Genomic DNA, 13,847 nt, shown 5'->3' on the forward strand with positions numbered 1-13,847 from the left:
GAAGGAGAGGCTGTGGTTCCAGTAATTTAATGTTCTGGTGTCGGTACTAATTACACGCCGCCCCCCCCCGCCCCGTGAACTTCGGTGATTTTATACACACACGTATCTGTTTGCATTGTAGTAACCGTGGAAGATTTCCAGCAAAAAGGATTGCCCACACCAGTGTCACCAAAATCAGGAATAGAAAAACCTCTCAACACCAATGTAGCATTAAGAAGCAGGCATTCTTTATTTGACGTTGGGTGCTAAGGGAATGTTCCAAATCTTTTGCACGACTATTGGCACTTTTCTTGGCATATTTATATACAAAATTTTCAGGCTTACAAAATCTAAGTTACAGTGATTGGCAGCAATTTAAATATAATTATAATACATTTAAATATCTGTTGAATCATTCCTGGATCTAACCGCACTTGCGTACAAGAGGTTCTCTGGTGGTCACCTGTGGTTCTGAAGAGGCACTCTTACTGTCCTTTCCATTAACTTTGACCCTTTCTCCCATATATGGTCTTTCCTGGGCCCTTAACTTTTATTTGTGGATTCTCCATGTTCCTTGTCTTGGTCTCAGCCAGTGTTCTGCTGGTTTATGTGTAGTCCTTCAGAATGCACTAGGATGTATCTGTACTAGGATGTATCAGTGTACTAGGATCTATTAGTCATAGTTAAAAAAATCGTGTCCCTGAGTGAGTTCTTAAACGAGGCCCCTTACACCACCAGCAGCAGGACGTCACACAGTGATTTTGTGGTAGTGCCGTTTGAATGCCGTAAGGTTTACCACGGTTAGATCTAACATGTAAGAAGAATGCCTCTGTTTCTCTGTTGTTTATTTTTATTTTAAACTTAAAGGCAAAATGTCTGCAATCCAGACCTTAAGGTTTTAAGAACAGAGCTCTGCTACCATAAATAAAATTACGAGACTGGATGATATTTCACACAGATTATGCTGTAGAACCACATGCATCAATTTCTGATATACTTGCTAGTATAAGAAATGTGTTTACAGTGGAATATTCTTTGTCAGTATTTCTGTTTATGAATGTAATTTTCAAAATATGCAGTATCTGCTTGTACACTAAGAAGTGAGCTAATGTTTTAAGTTGTGAACACCTGAAGTTAAAATACAAACCTGTTTTCTTGGTTCCAAAATGGAGGGGCTGTTTTTTAGAAATTTATTGTGTTTTGGACCTCCCAGGGGAATTGCAGTGTTGCCTATAAAATAAGCTTATATATGAGGCTAAAATGAGTTTAAGGAAGCATCCTCTTTTTATTTTAAAATGAAAAATATGCTCTGGAGTTGTGGAAGGAATTTACAGACTGTTATTTGATAAGTTTATATTATACCATAACAACCTTATTTAAAGTACTAACAGGCTTATATAGTGGTATTAAAACCCATGATAAGCAGCAAATAGGTTAGGTTATATTTGAACTTAAGTTTCCGTAATGGTTTTGTGGCTTGACATGGGACAAATGCTGGAGCTTTCTTGGCTGTTACAAGGGCAAGGGCAGAGAAATTGCCCAACAGTGAATGTGCTTAAGTATGTTGTCCCTGGAAGTAACCAGTATCAGGAAGAAAACATGGGAATTGTACAGAACTGTACCAGAAAGACATTTCTCTCTGTGCTTCACCTTTACTTTTTTTTCAGATGTTGTAGGAGCAGTGAGAAGATAATTGTTAGGTTTTTTTTTCCCCATTTGTGACAACTTTAGTGGAAAGCAAAAAGTGATGTGGTAGAAGGCAGGCAAGTTTAAAATTTCAGCATCTCATAAAGGAAAAGGTCTCAGTAAAGATCTGTCTGTCCATGCACACACGCAATTTTGCAGTGCGGACAGTACCCCACTCTGGAGTGCAGGTAACGTTTTCAAGAACACCTGAACGATTTACGTGCCTAGGTCCCAGTTTTCAAAAATGTTGGCATGTAAGTGCGTAGGTCCTGCTGGGACCAGTCAAACCTTGTGTACCTCATGGCTGCCTTGTTGGTGGAGAACCTCAAGGGCCAAGAGCTGTAGCACGTCAGGCCAAGGAGTTGTTGTTTGCTTCTGCATAACCACAGCAGCAGGTCCCCAGAGATAATAGAAAACAAGCAATCTGTAATGGTCATAGGGCCAGAATTGTCCTTCGTTTGTAGTATTGTCTTTAAAGTGGGGTTGCAGTACAGGATGGCATGTCAGGAGAAGGCTGCAGCAGTAAGAGGAGAAGGTCAGTCCCTTCACATTGTGATAAGCACAACTCTGAACATGACCGGTGTTACAAATGGGATGGCAGAGACCATGCTGGACTGGTGTGTCCCATCTGTAGTGTCTATCAGCATGGATCTAATCTGGTTACATCTGCCGAAGCTGAACAAAACCTTCCCAGGGGGAAAATCAATGTGAACTATATGCAATACTCATCCTACTTCTTTTCCTAAATAAGTCACTCCTTCATTCTGCCTGTTCGTGGCTCTGTTAATCTTAACTTTATTTTTCACTCAGTAGAACCATGTCAACTGAAGAGGTGGGTCCCCTCACAAGCTATAGGCTTTTGGATGCTCTCTGGTCCAAGCCGTGTAATCCAGCAATTTTGAGATTTTGAAATGAGTTTGAGACTTTTCAGGCATTTCATAGCACAACTGGAGGCTGAGGTGCACATGATTTGGCAAGTTTTGATCTTCCCTTGGTGTTGTTTTCAGACAGGCTCTATGAACAGGTTGCCCAGTGAAGTAGTGAAGGCCTCATCCCTAAAGACATTCAAGGTCAGGCTTGATGGGGCTCTGAGCAACCTGATTTAGTTAAAGATGTCCCTGCTCACTGCAGGGGGTTGGACCAGATGAGCTTTAAATGTCCCTTCTAACCCAATGCATTCTATGATTCTATTCTATGATTCTAACTTGTGTAAAGCTTCTCTGATCCTTGTAATAAGGAAACATATTTCTGTGTAAACGTGCATACTAGGTGAACCCTTGTGATCCACTCTGTGTACTTTGAATTATCAGTTCTTTCACTTTATGTTCTCATCTCTTAACACTTTACCTCAGTTTCTGAGAGCAGGTCATACCTTCTCCTGCCAGTCCTGAAAGGCAAGAGGCCCCTTTGAGGGGCCATAGCTCTGAGTAAAGCGCTTAATCCTCAAGAAAGACAAGATTTATTAAGCCCTTGTCTTCATTCTTTCCTTGGGGGTGGCATTGCTTTGTAGTGCTGTTATGCGCTGTTCTGAGTTGTCCAGTTCCCTCTGTCCATCATATGGGAACAGAAGTAGGCATCTAAAAACAGTTTTGGGGGTTTCTTGCTTTTTTTTTTCCACTGGGACAGAAACTGGGCACTTTCATGCTGCATATTGATAAATGCAAGTCAGAAAAAGGGTTTTCTGAAACCTACTCATGGTGTGATATCTTGTCACCTTTTCCAAATCAGATGTCGTTGCATTGCTAATGAAATGAATGCTTCTGTTTTTTCTTAATTATTATGTTTCAGTGATGAGAATTGATTTTCAGCTGTCTTCAGTATTTTCAGCAATGAGGAAACTCTGCACAGGAGCTGTGATGGGGCAGACGCTGACCTCTCAGCCTTCAGTGGTTTCAGGTGCAGTGGTCTGGAACTTGGTAAACAGCCATGGATGCACCTTGGTGTCAGCCCCACATGTTTTCATTACAAAAGCAGTTTCCTAGCTGCCATGTAGTGCTAAGGATTACACAGAGGTGATGAAGGACACGGTTCCACCTGTGAAGGGTTGGTAGCCTGTGGTGACTGTATCACAGAATCGCAGCATGTTAGGAGTTGGAAGGGACCTCGAAAGATCATCCAGTCCAACCCCCCTGCCAGAGCAGGATCACCTAGACAAGGTTGCAGAGGAATGCGTCCAGGCGGGTTTTGAATGTCTCCAGAGAAGGAGACTCCACAAGCTCTCTGGGCAGCCTGGTCCAGTGCTTTGTCACCTTCACAGTAAGTAAGTTTTTCCTCATATTCAGATTGAACCTCCTGTGCTCCAGCTTGCACCCATTGCCCCTTGTCCTGTCATTGGCTGTCACTGAGAAGAGCCTGGCTCCTTCCTCCTGAGACTCGCCACACATAACTGTAGTGTCAGTTATGTTGGGCTGCATTGCTGAGGTTGGACTGTGGATATAATTTTTTTGCCAGCCTGGCTGGGATGATCCCAGGTTTGATCAGAGCCCTGCTGTTATAAACTGCTGCATTTATTTACATTTTCTGGGCTTAATTTAACCCGCCAAGTAGAGGAGCTTCTACTTGTACCTCTGAAGTGCTTATAAAATATGTATCTGTCCCTCTGCTCGCCAGGTCACCAGCATTTTGGAAAGGCTAGGTAACGGTGCCGTGCAACCTCAGCCCACTCTGCGAGCTCACCCTATCCCTGCTCCTTGCAGTGTTCTACCTGCTGGGCTCTGGCTGTTCCCTCCCCCCTCTTACTGGCGCAGCTCGCCAGGCCATCCAAACACAGATGCAGCTGTGCAGCTTGGTGAGCAGGGAGTGCTCCCCAGCTATCTGTGGGTCTGCAGCATTTGGTGGGTTAACAGTATGACTTACACTTAGAAGCAATCTGGCAATGCATAGGAAAAGTTTTGGGTTTTTTTGGTTTTTTTGGTTTTTTTTTTTCAAGGTTTTGGGGTACACAGAGCCGAGGAGAGTGGTGGACCCATGGCTGGGTCAAAGTGCAGAGGTGGGATCATGCCTTCAGCCTCCTCAGAAATCATCTGAACTGTGCTACCTCTCTCTTTGGAAAATGGGATTTAATTCCTATGACAATCTGCCTGCCTTGCAGCATATTTGAGGGTTGCTGTATGCAGCTGTGAAGCCCATGAGGATTTTATTTCTGTGTGAAACAAGCAATGGACCAAAAAGAGCAATGATGATAGGAGTGACAGTGATCAGTCATGTGGCTCCAGAGGTGAGCTGTGTGTGTCACATCCTTTAAACTTCATAGTATTACAGGTCAATACAGATTGCTATCAAGCCGTGACTTACTGGGGCCCTTCATGATTCCTCCAGCTGAATTTTGCAAACTACATGTGTTTTCCACTTTAGATACTTTAATTGGTCTTGTCTTCAGAGAGTCACACCTCTAGTCAATAATAATCCCTGTGTTGTGACAATTTAAAACAAACAAAAGGAAGCATGAAATTTACCAGCAGGTAATTTTCTTCTCTTCGTCCTCCTGATTTAAACCAGGAGAGCTTTGTGCTTTATAATTTTGAATCCTTTGATGGAGTAATGCATTTGTAACAGCAGTGGGTGGTTGACCTCTGTGATCACTGAGTGCCAGGTAGGTAAGACCCAGTTTCAAAAATAGCAAACTTGATTAGCTCTTCGCTAACATCAGGTGCTGAACAAAGAAGCAGTGCTGGCTTCCACTGATCCCAAAGTGGAAATCTGAGCCTCAGTTGACACTCTGAGTAATACACTTGAAATATCATTTTCTTAAGACTGCCTGGATTTTCACTTTTTGAAAATGACTTGCAACAAGATCGTTTCAAAGGGGACATGTAACTTGCCTTGAATTTGTGGGATATTTTTGATTGCATTCTTAATAGAAGAAGACCAAATGCTTTATTTTCTTTAGGATATGAATGGTACTGCTGACTTCCAAAATATTGTCAGTGAGACAGGCAGGAGTGTTCATTAAGGAAACCCTGCAACTTTTGTCTCTGAAAGAGGCATAGTAAAATAAGGCCATTCTTACATTTAAAGATATACAATAACTTTCAAATATAGTTTGGATTAATTTGCCATTTCTTGCTTTGTTACTGGCGCTTGCTCTTGTTTGCCCAATGAATGGATCAGGAAACCTCTTTCTAAGTGTTTTGAGAATGATAATGCAAATACAGGATTTTTAGTAATGCTTTTGGGGCCTGTTTCAAGGATAGAGCTGAGGAAACCAAACTGTGACTTGAGATTTCTTGTGTTTAGCTCATTTGCAAAAGCCTGGACTGTTGGCAGAAGTGTTAAGGTGAGGCCCCCTGTGGCTGTACCCTTCTAATCCAGTGCCATGGGCTGTGCAGGGGGACAGGAGGGTCTCCTCGAACCCTCCAGCTGCAAACTGGAATCCCTTCATGAACACCTGCACCCTGAGCTGGATGTGCTTTTGGGTCAGTGCTGTTTGATGTGTTTTTCCAAAACATTACGTGTTCAGGGGTAGCAGAAATGCCTGATTGAGTAGTTAATACATTTTTATACTAAAAAGTAATAAATTAATTAAAGGCCTAGTCTTTCATGCTGGGCTAGGTTCTGTCAGCTGGCTAGCTCTGGGCTCCAAGGGTCAAACCAAAGCTTCTTTGGCAAGGTCAGAATTTTGTATTTGCTATTTCCTGCGTTTTGTTGTCATGACCCCATTGCTGTTTGCATTCAGAAATATTCTTCCGATTGTGTTGTGTGGTCTGCTCTGAGATCAGAAGCGATGTGTTGGAAAGCCGATTACAGTCAAAGTGTTTTTCTTTTCTTGGCTAAGTTTGGGATCAAAATATTTGAAACATTTATATGAAACTTCGATGTAAGGCCCCAGTCCAGAAAAACACTTAGGTAGACATACTTAGCTTTTAAGTGCAGTTGATTAAAAGGGAAATAAAATGCCATAGCATGCTGTTGGTTGAAGGCTCAATTTATATATTTCTCAGCAGGTGACATACTCCATTTACGCTACAGAAAATCTAAAAATCTCTTTTCATTATGACTGAAGATTTTCAACAAATTCTGTTATCTCTCACTGACTTGGGTCTGCATTTACGCTGCTAGCACAGGTGACTTCTCTTCTGTTAGTGTAAGTAGCATATCTGTGAAGATACAAGAATATGGTTACAGTGGATGTATTTGAATGATTTACTAGGAAATAATCACAGAAATTCTGCTGTGACCTGAAATGGTATGTTATTTTTAAAAGGGGAAAATAGAGAAACTTTTCAGTGCTATTGAATCTGCAGTCTGTCTGCAAAGGCAATTTGGGATTAACTGATAGTTACATTAGAGCATGGTGAACTGCTGCACAGCAGTGGAAGCATTCAAATGAAATTTTCACAATATTTTTGTAAGTCTTTTTGAAATGTGGCAATGAAAATTTTCTTGCAAATTCAATTACTTATAATGTAGTATTTCCACAGATGTGCAAAGTCCTAAACTCTTTGTCGAAGAAGTGAGTTTGGAAGAGCGAAAGATGCTAGTTAGTAACAGGTGCACTGATGTCCTGTAGTGATGGAGGTGAGGGGAACCACAGCGTACTGGTGTTACAAAACCAGGCTGTTAGCCTCTGACAGTGTAGGCTGAACACAAGGAAATTCTGGAAGATCTGAGAGTTTGTTGAAAACCTCACATTGGGTTCATATTTTATTGCACATGACACTGGAGTTTTACAATGCACTCCTACCCTACATGGATCCAAATTGGTGTTCTTTGTTACAATCAGTTGTTTTATTACCTCATACCATAAGCATGTGTGTAATGGATGCTGAACCAGAAGGTTCCTGCCCTGAAAAGTTTATGCAAGACAGCCTGTTAGTTGGAAATCTCTTTAATGCTGCCAGTAATTGGCCAGTTGCCATGGGATGCATAAATACTGCTGAAGTCTTGTGTTTCACCAAAGAATTGTTATTCATAACATGATGATACCTGCAAGTCCACCTTAGCTTTTATAGCTCAGGAAAAATTCCCAAGGTTAAGAGTTCAAGAGGTACCAATGTGCTTATAATAGGCTGAGCTCTTGTGAAATAGCCTTACAAGAACTCTGGCTGTGTTTCAGGTATTTAATGTTCTTGCAAGTGACTTGCTCTATGTGTAGTTAATTTTTAAAAGGGTTTAAGATATTTTAGGACACTGTGCTTAACACAGAGGCTGGATTCTTGCAGTAGCTGTGATAAGGGGAAGTTTTTTCCTTCACCTCACTGTGTATTTGAATAAGGGCTGGTCACACGCTGCCCTACACTGATTTCTCACAGGTATGCTTTCACCTGAAAATAGTGTCTCCCTCCTTCCCAGGCACTGAAAATCAGTTTTGAATCTTCTGGGTATTTCTAATTCTTAACATCAGCAGTAAAGATTCTTTACTGGTACTGTGTAAGTTTACTGCAGTCCTGACTCAGATATGTTAGCTCTAGGATTGTGTGTTGCTATTTAATATTTGGTATTACCTAATAATTTAGAGAGTAACAAATAATTTCTTCACTAGAAAAAGACTTGTAACTATACTTTTTGTTGGCTGAGATTATGTCAAACCTGCTCAGCAATGCAAAAATATTGGCTGTGATATTTAAGATCTTTAGGAATACCCAAATTCTTGAGAAGTGACATAGTAAGGTAGTTGTATATAGTGGATTCACTACACACAGAGTGTGTGCAGAGCTGAGGTACGGTGGTTGGCAGCACTTTCCAGCTCTCGAAGTAGTGTTTCGGTTAAAACACAAGATAGAAATTGCTGCTCTCTGTTAGCAGTACAGATTTGTTGCAGTTTCAGTAAGTGACTTAGGACTTGATTGTTCTGGCTAGTTTCTGGCATGACTGTACTTCGCTTAAATGAACTAGCTTGTTATTTAAACTGGCTAGTTACTATATAATTTCTCATTATTTTCCCCTGTCTGGATCTACAATGTGTCATTAAAGACAGTTGCTGCTGTTTTGTCCAATAAATATTTTTTTCACTAATGGATTCTGACACAGAGATGTGTGCCTTTTAATTTCTCTTTACAGGGAATTGGACAGCATCCGGAGCAGCATGCCATTTCATTAGAAAATGTGTGTGTCTGTGCCTTTCACACCAACAGGAACCTAAGTCCAGCTAATGGTACTAAAAATTTGGATTTTAGTGTTGGCAGTGAGTTTTCCTGAGTTTGGTACTCAACCAACGAACAGTGCTTATTGTCTCGTCTTGAAGGGGCTGAATGTTCCTTGCAGATCTTAGTTTAGTAAAGCTAATTCCAGAGCAGGACAAATGCACATTAACCCCACACTTATCAGCATTTAATTGGTGCGGTGCATCAAAAGGCTTTGACTCTGACAAGTCATTTATGAGGGGGTGGAGTGGACTGGGGCAGAAGAAAGCGGCAGCAAAAATGGAAGCATTCACTCACTTTTGCTGATGGGTGGGTGGTGAAATCAGTGCTAGCACCAGCACAGCAGGAGACCGCAGGGCTACGTGGCCCCCTCCGCCGACTTTGGTGAGCTGAGCTCTGTGTACTTGCTCAGAGACACTGATGGCACAGTCTCGCTGTCACCTCACTGATGGCACCATCAGAGTCTAGAGGATGGATGGCCTCTGTGCTAGGCTGGATTTTTAGGTTTTGTCTGCTCTCACTTCCTGTCAGCAAGGATTTGAAAGAAATGAGCGGTGCAGGTGTTTCTCTGAATTTTATGCTCTGGTCTCTCTCTTTACTTCTGGAAACCCTAATTTTTAACATTAATTACATTTAACTGAATTTGATCTGACAGTGTCCCTTTATTACCATATTATGCAAAGATCTCAGACATTAAAGACATTGGAGAAGTGATTAAAAACAACTTTCTAAAAACTACTCATGTGCCTTAAATTTCAGAGCCAAACACTTGCCTAAATCATTGACTAAATCAGTCTAGAAATCTCCAAAGCCTCTTCTGTGGGAGGGAAGTATAAGCAGCAATCCTAATCTTCAGACTGGCAAGAAATGAGAAGGCAAAACTCCCAAATTAACGTCTCAGGACTTTCTGGAAGTAAAATTTGAAGGAACATTGCAATATAAACTTGGTTTCAGATCATCTGTGTATCAGAACAGAAATTTGCCAGTCAGAAAGAACACGTAGTTGTATTTTTGACTCCTTTAGGGTTTGCTGTTAGAAAGGATACAGGTTAATGCTGTCTGTAATGTGTCACTGTAATGACAGGAGAAATTTTAATTTGTTGTTGAAGTTTAATTAAATGATGACAGTTTTGAAATGTTGGGCAGAGTTTTATGAAAGAGGTATACATGTTACAGAGGTCTTTTACAAAGCTATCAACCCAGAACAAACAGCAGTTCAGAACTCTCCTCTTTCCATTTTTACTTGCCCAGCACTGAAGTCATGTAAAAAGACTGTAAAAAGCATGAAGGTTTAAAACCCTTTTCCTAATTATGGAATTAGCTTAGAAACCTAGGTAAAGCCTTAGATTAAAAAATGAATGTTATTGTTATGGCCTGAATTACATACTAATTGAAGATTTTGCCTTATATAAAACTAAGAATAATGGTAAATGTGTTGTATCTCATAGTGTTTCAGTTTTGAAATTTGTGCTTCACAAGATGAAATGCAATGATACAGTCTTGTCTTTTATTTTTTCCTGTGGTTGATTGGAATTTCAATATAGATATATTTAAGTAGTACCATCTGTTCAGGAAATTAATTAAAGGAGAAAATGGTGGACTTTGCAAACAATGTTTTTGCTATAGTCACGTGTTTATAATTTCAGATGAAAATGAATCTTAAAGTTACAGGCTTCATCAGGATCATACACAGATTATATACTACCTAAGTACAACTTTTTTAAATGTAAAAATTACAGGAAGCAAGGAGGTGAAAGAGTGCAGCAGAGGCAACATTCCAGCAAACTCTATGTAAATAAGCAAAGTTTAATGTTGAAATATCTGTATGGAAAGATGTTTATTTGCAAGGCAGGGTGAAAACTCCCAGTATTGTATCAATTGCACTTTGAAATGTTGGTTTTAGTCTTACTTACCGAGAATACTGAGGTGGATTTAACTGACTGTTGTGCTAGTGGAGCCACTGTGCCACTGGGTGAGGTGCATCCTTAGCGCTTTGAGATTTGAAGGTCAAATAAGTTTCATAGTGATCTTGTTCATCTGAAATAAATGGGGATTTTGTCAATGACCTCTACAGTAGCAAGGCTAGATTCATGGCATGTGATATGAAGCTGCAGGGTTTTTTTTTTTCCATTTTCTTTGTTGGAACTTGAGCCTGACCCATTGGGAATAGAGTGGGTTGATCAGCTGTGGCATGTGTTGGTTGCTGCCCTTACTGCCTCAGTTGCAGAAAAAAACAGGTGCTTTTGAACTAAATTGGAGAAGGAAGCACGAAACACCCAGAATTTTAAGCATTGATACTTTTGTCTTAACCCCTAGCTGCCCTTCTATATAAAAAAAAAGAGATTTTTTTAAAACAAGGTATGCTTTTTAGGAGACAGCTTAGGTGTACAAAAAGCTGATAGAAGCCTTTTCATCTCCCATATTAGATGTTGTAACTTCAACTCACACAGTGTATTGTCAACACTGTAAGTTATATTTTGATTTGAAATAACTACACCAAACAGCTGTTGTGTACCAGATGGCCTCTCCCCCCTTTAAAATTATTGATTTGTGTTTTACCCTGTTTCATGTAACTTTATGATGAGGAACACTGAGCTTTGGAGGTAAAAACTTTGACACCTCTTTTCAAGTGTATTCACATGTGGATTAGCTGAGTGCCAGTGCCTTGCTCAGCTGGCAGCATGTTTTGCTGTTGCTACCCGGGGTGGTTAGCTGTTACACTGGACTGTTCCTCTCCAATGCTGGCCTTCACACCTGGAGAGATAACCTGATAACATTTGATTTCCAGAATATGTCATGCTGGAGGCAAAGTAGCTCTAGGGAAGCTACCTGAGACTGTGCGATGCCAACAACTTGCTCAAAGTTACTTTGAACTACTGGTGCTCTTGAATAAATTCAAGTGACAGCAGCCGGATGTTGTTTTTCTCTCACAAGGCTGAGCACGTTGCCTCAAAAAGTGCTGAAAGGCTTGTCAACCTCTTGGCCCTTCTGTCACACCCTATCCTGTTAACGAAAAGTTTATTAAAGTTAATTTCTATCCAAGGCATCCCATAACATAAAAAGATTTTTTGTTCCCTAGTTCTGATTGAAAACCAATTACCGGAAATAGTAATGGGTTTCAGAAAAATCACAGTCCCAGGGTATAGCAATATCAGAAACATTTCATTGTTTTGCTTGGTATCTCAAACAACTAGAATACAGTTTTTTAGGAAGCATGAAACAATACTGATTACTAACGAGAACTGTACTGAAAGGTTTTTGAGAGCAGTGTGTGCCTACCCTCAGGTAATGAAATTTGCTTCACCGTTTCCAAGTTTTTTCTCAGGATTTAATTTTTGCACTTTGTCTTCAGTAGGTTTCTTTCTAAGATAATTAATTTTCTTGAGTGCCTGTGCTCTGTCCAGCCCTGAGGATCTTAAACACTGTTACTCCTTCATTCAAAGCTCAACCAGACACATTTCAATTAGTTGCTCCCGGAAGAATACATATGCACAACAATACCAGCAAACTGCATTTTAATGATCTCTTTCATCTTTGTCAGTGGGAGCCTGTTTCAGAGTATATTAAAACCAAAGCAGGACTCCCATTAGTCTTGATGGACGCTGGGTCCCCACCTGCAGACAAGACGATTGTTCACTCAGGTAGCTCGTGTCCCTCCATAACTGTGTGACTAGCTGGGAGATTATGCAGGGGTATTTAGGGATGTGAAACTGAAGTACAAAAACCTCAAATGGGGCTGCTTTATTAAGGATCATAATTCCATTCGGGAGATAAAAGAGAAGTATTATCTTTTATAAGAATTATTGCTGAACTCCATCCATAAAATGCTCCCACCAGTACTCTTAATAAGTTGACTTACTGGCATTCTCATGAATTGAATTATTTTCTAAATCATTGTACGAAAAGACAGATTTTGCAAACAAGTATGGAGACAAGTACTTGCCATAAGTATTTTTACAGGGTAGACATTTTGCAGAGGAACAATTGTTTTTGAACATGAGAAGTAAATAAAGAGTCAATGTTTATTATTTGATTACTGCTTGCCTTGTATGCCTGATCATAAACCAGGACCCTACTATACCCTGTCCTAGAGAGCTTACTGTCTATCATAGAATCATAGAATGGTTTGGGTTGGAAGGGAAGATCATCTGGGCCAACCCCGCTGCCATGGGCAGGGACACCTCCCACCAGACCAGGTTGCCCAAAGCCCTGACCAACCTGGCCTTGAACACTTCCAGGGAGGGGACATCCACAACTTTCCTGGGTAACCTGTGCCAGTGTCTCACTCCTCTCAGAGTAAAGAAGTTCTTCCTAATCTAATCTAAATCTAGCCAGTTTTTGTTTAGAACTGTATAAGGGAGACAACAGTTAGAGGGTGAGATAAACATGAGAAACAATGAGCCAATGGTCAGTGTAATTGTATTTTCTCTTTATGATAAAATATCTGTCCATTGCATGTTTAGCAAGAAAAAATCTTTTGCTTCCAGTATTTACTAAATTCAGTTTTAGAGATTTCAAGATTCAGTATCCAAAAACTACCAATCCTTTCAGACAGTTTGATCCTGATAGACCTGAAGATAAGGAGGTTCAGAGAGTCCTGGTGAGATTCTTTGAAAAAACTCTGTTTACCTCAGTGACCGTTCAGTTTACTCCACTGCAGCAGGCTTCACTGAGATGGTTTTCACAGTGTCCCAGGAGGCCGTTGGAAAGAAACCACCTGACACATACACTCTAAGTGCTAGGCCTAGTCTTTGGTCCCTGCTTTTGTATTTCACTGTAGTCCTAGTTCAGCAAAATATAACCAGTTTGAATCTATTCTCAACTCTGTAAAGAATAATAAAAGAACAACTCAACAATTTATTTCAGGTAAAAGGAAAGTTTTGCCTTTTTTGACACAGCTTTCTTAAGATTGCTATTTGCTTGTCTTCTGGTAGAAGGAATATGCAGTCCTTTAAGCAGCTCTGATTCATTGTTACCACTCCCTCTGTTATATATGTGTTTGATAAATCCTCTAAACAATTGTAATGTTTATTAGTGAGGGCTGGAAATAGATTTTAATACTGATGGAGCTGTGTAAAACTTGAGGGTGAAAGGCTAGGA

This window comes from Mesitornis unicolor, unplaced genomic scaffold (assembly GCF_000695765.1).
Source record: "Mesitornis unicolor isolate BGI_N332 unplaced genomic scaffold, ASM69576v1 scaffold26669, whole genome shotgun sequence".
Lineage (NCBI taxonomy): Eukaryota > Metazoa > Chordata > Aves > Mesitornithiformes > Mesitornithidae > Mesitornis > Mesitornis unicolor.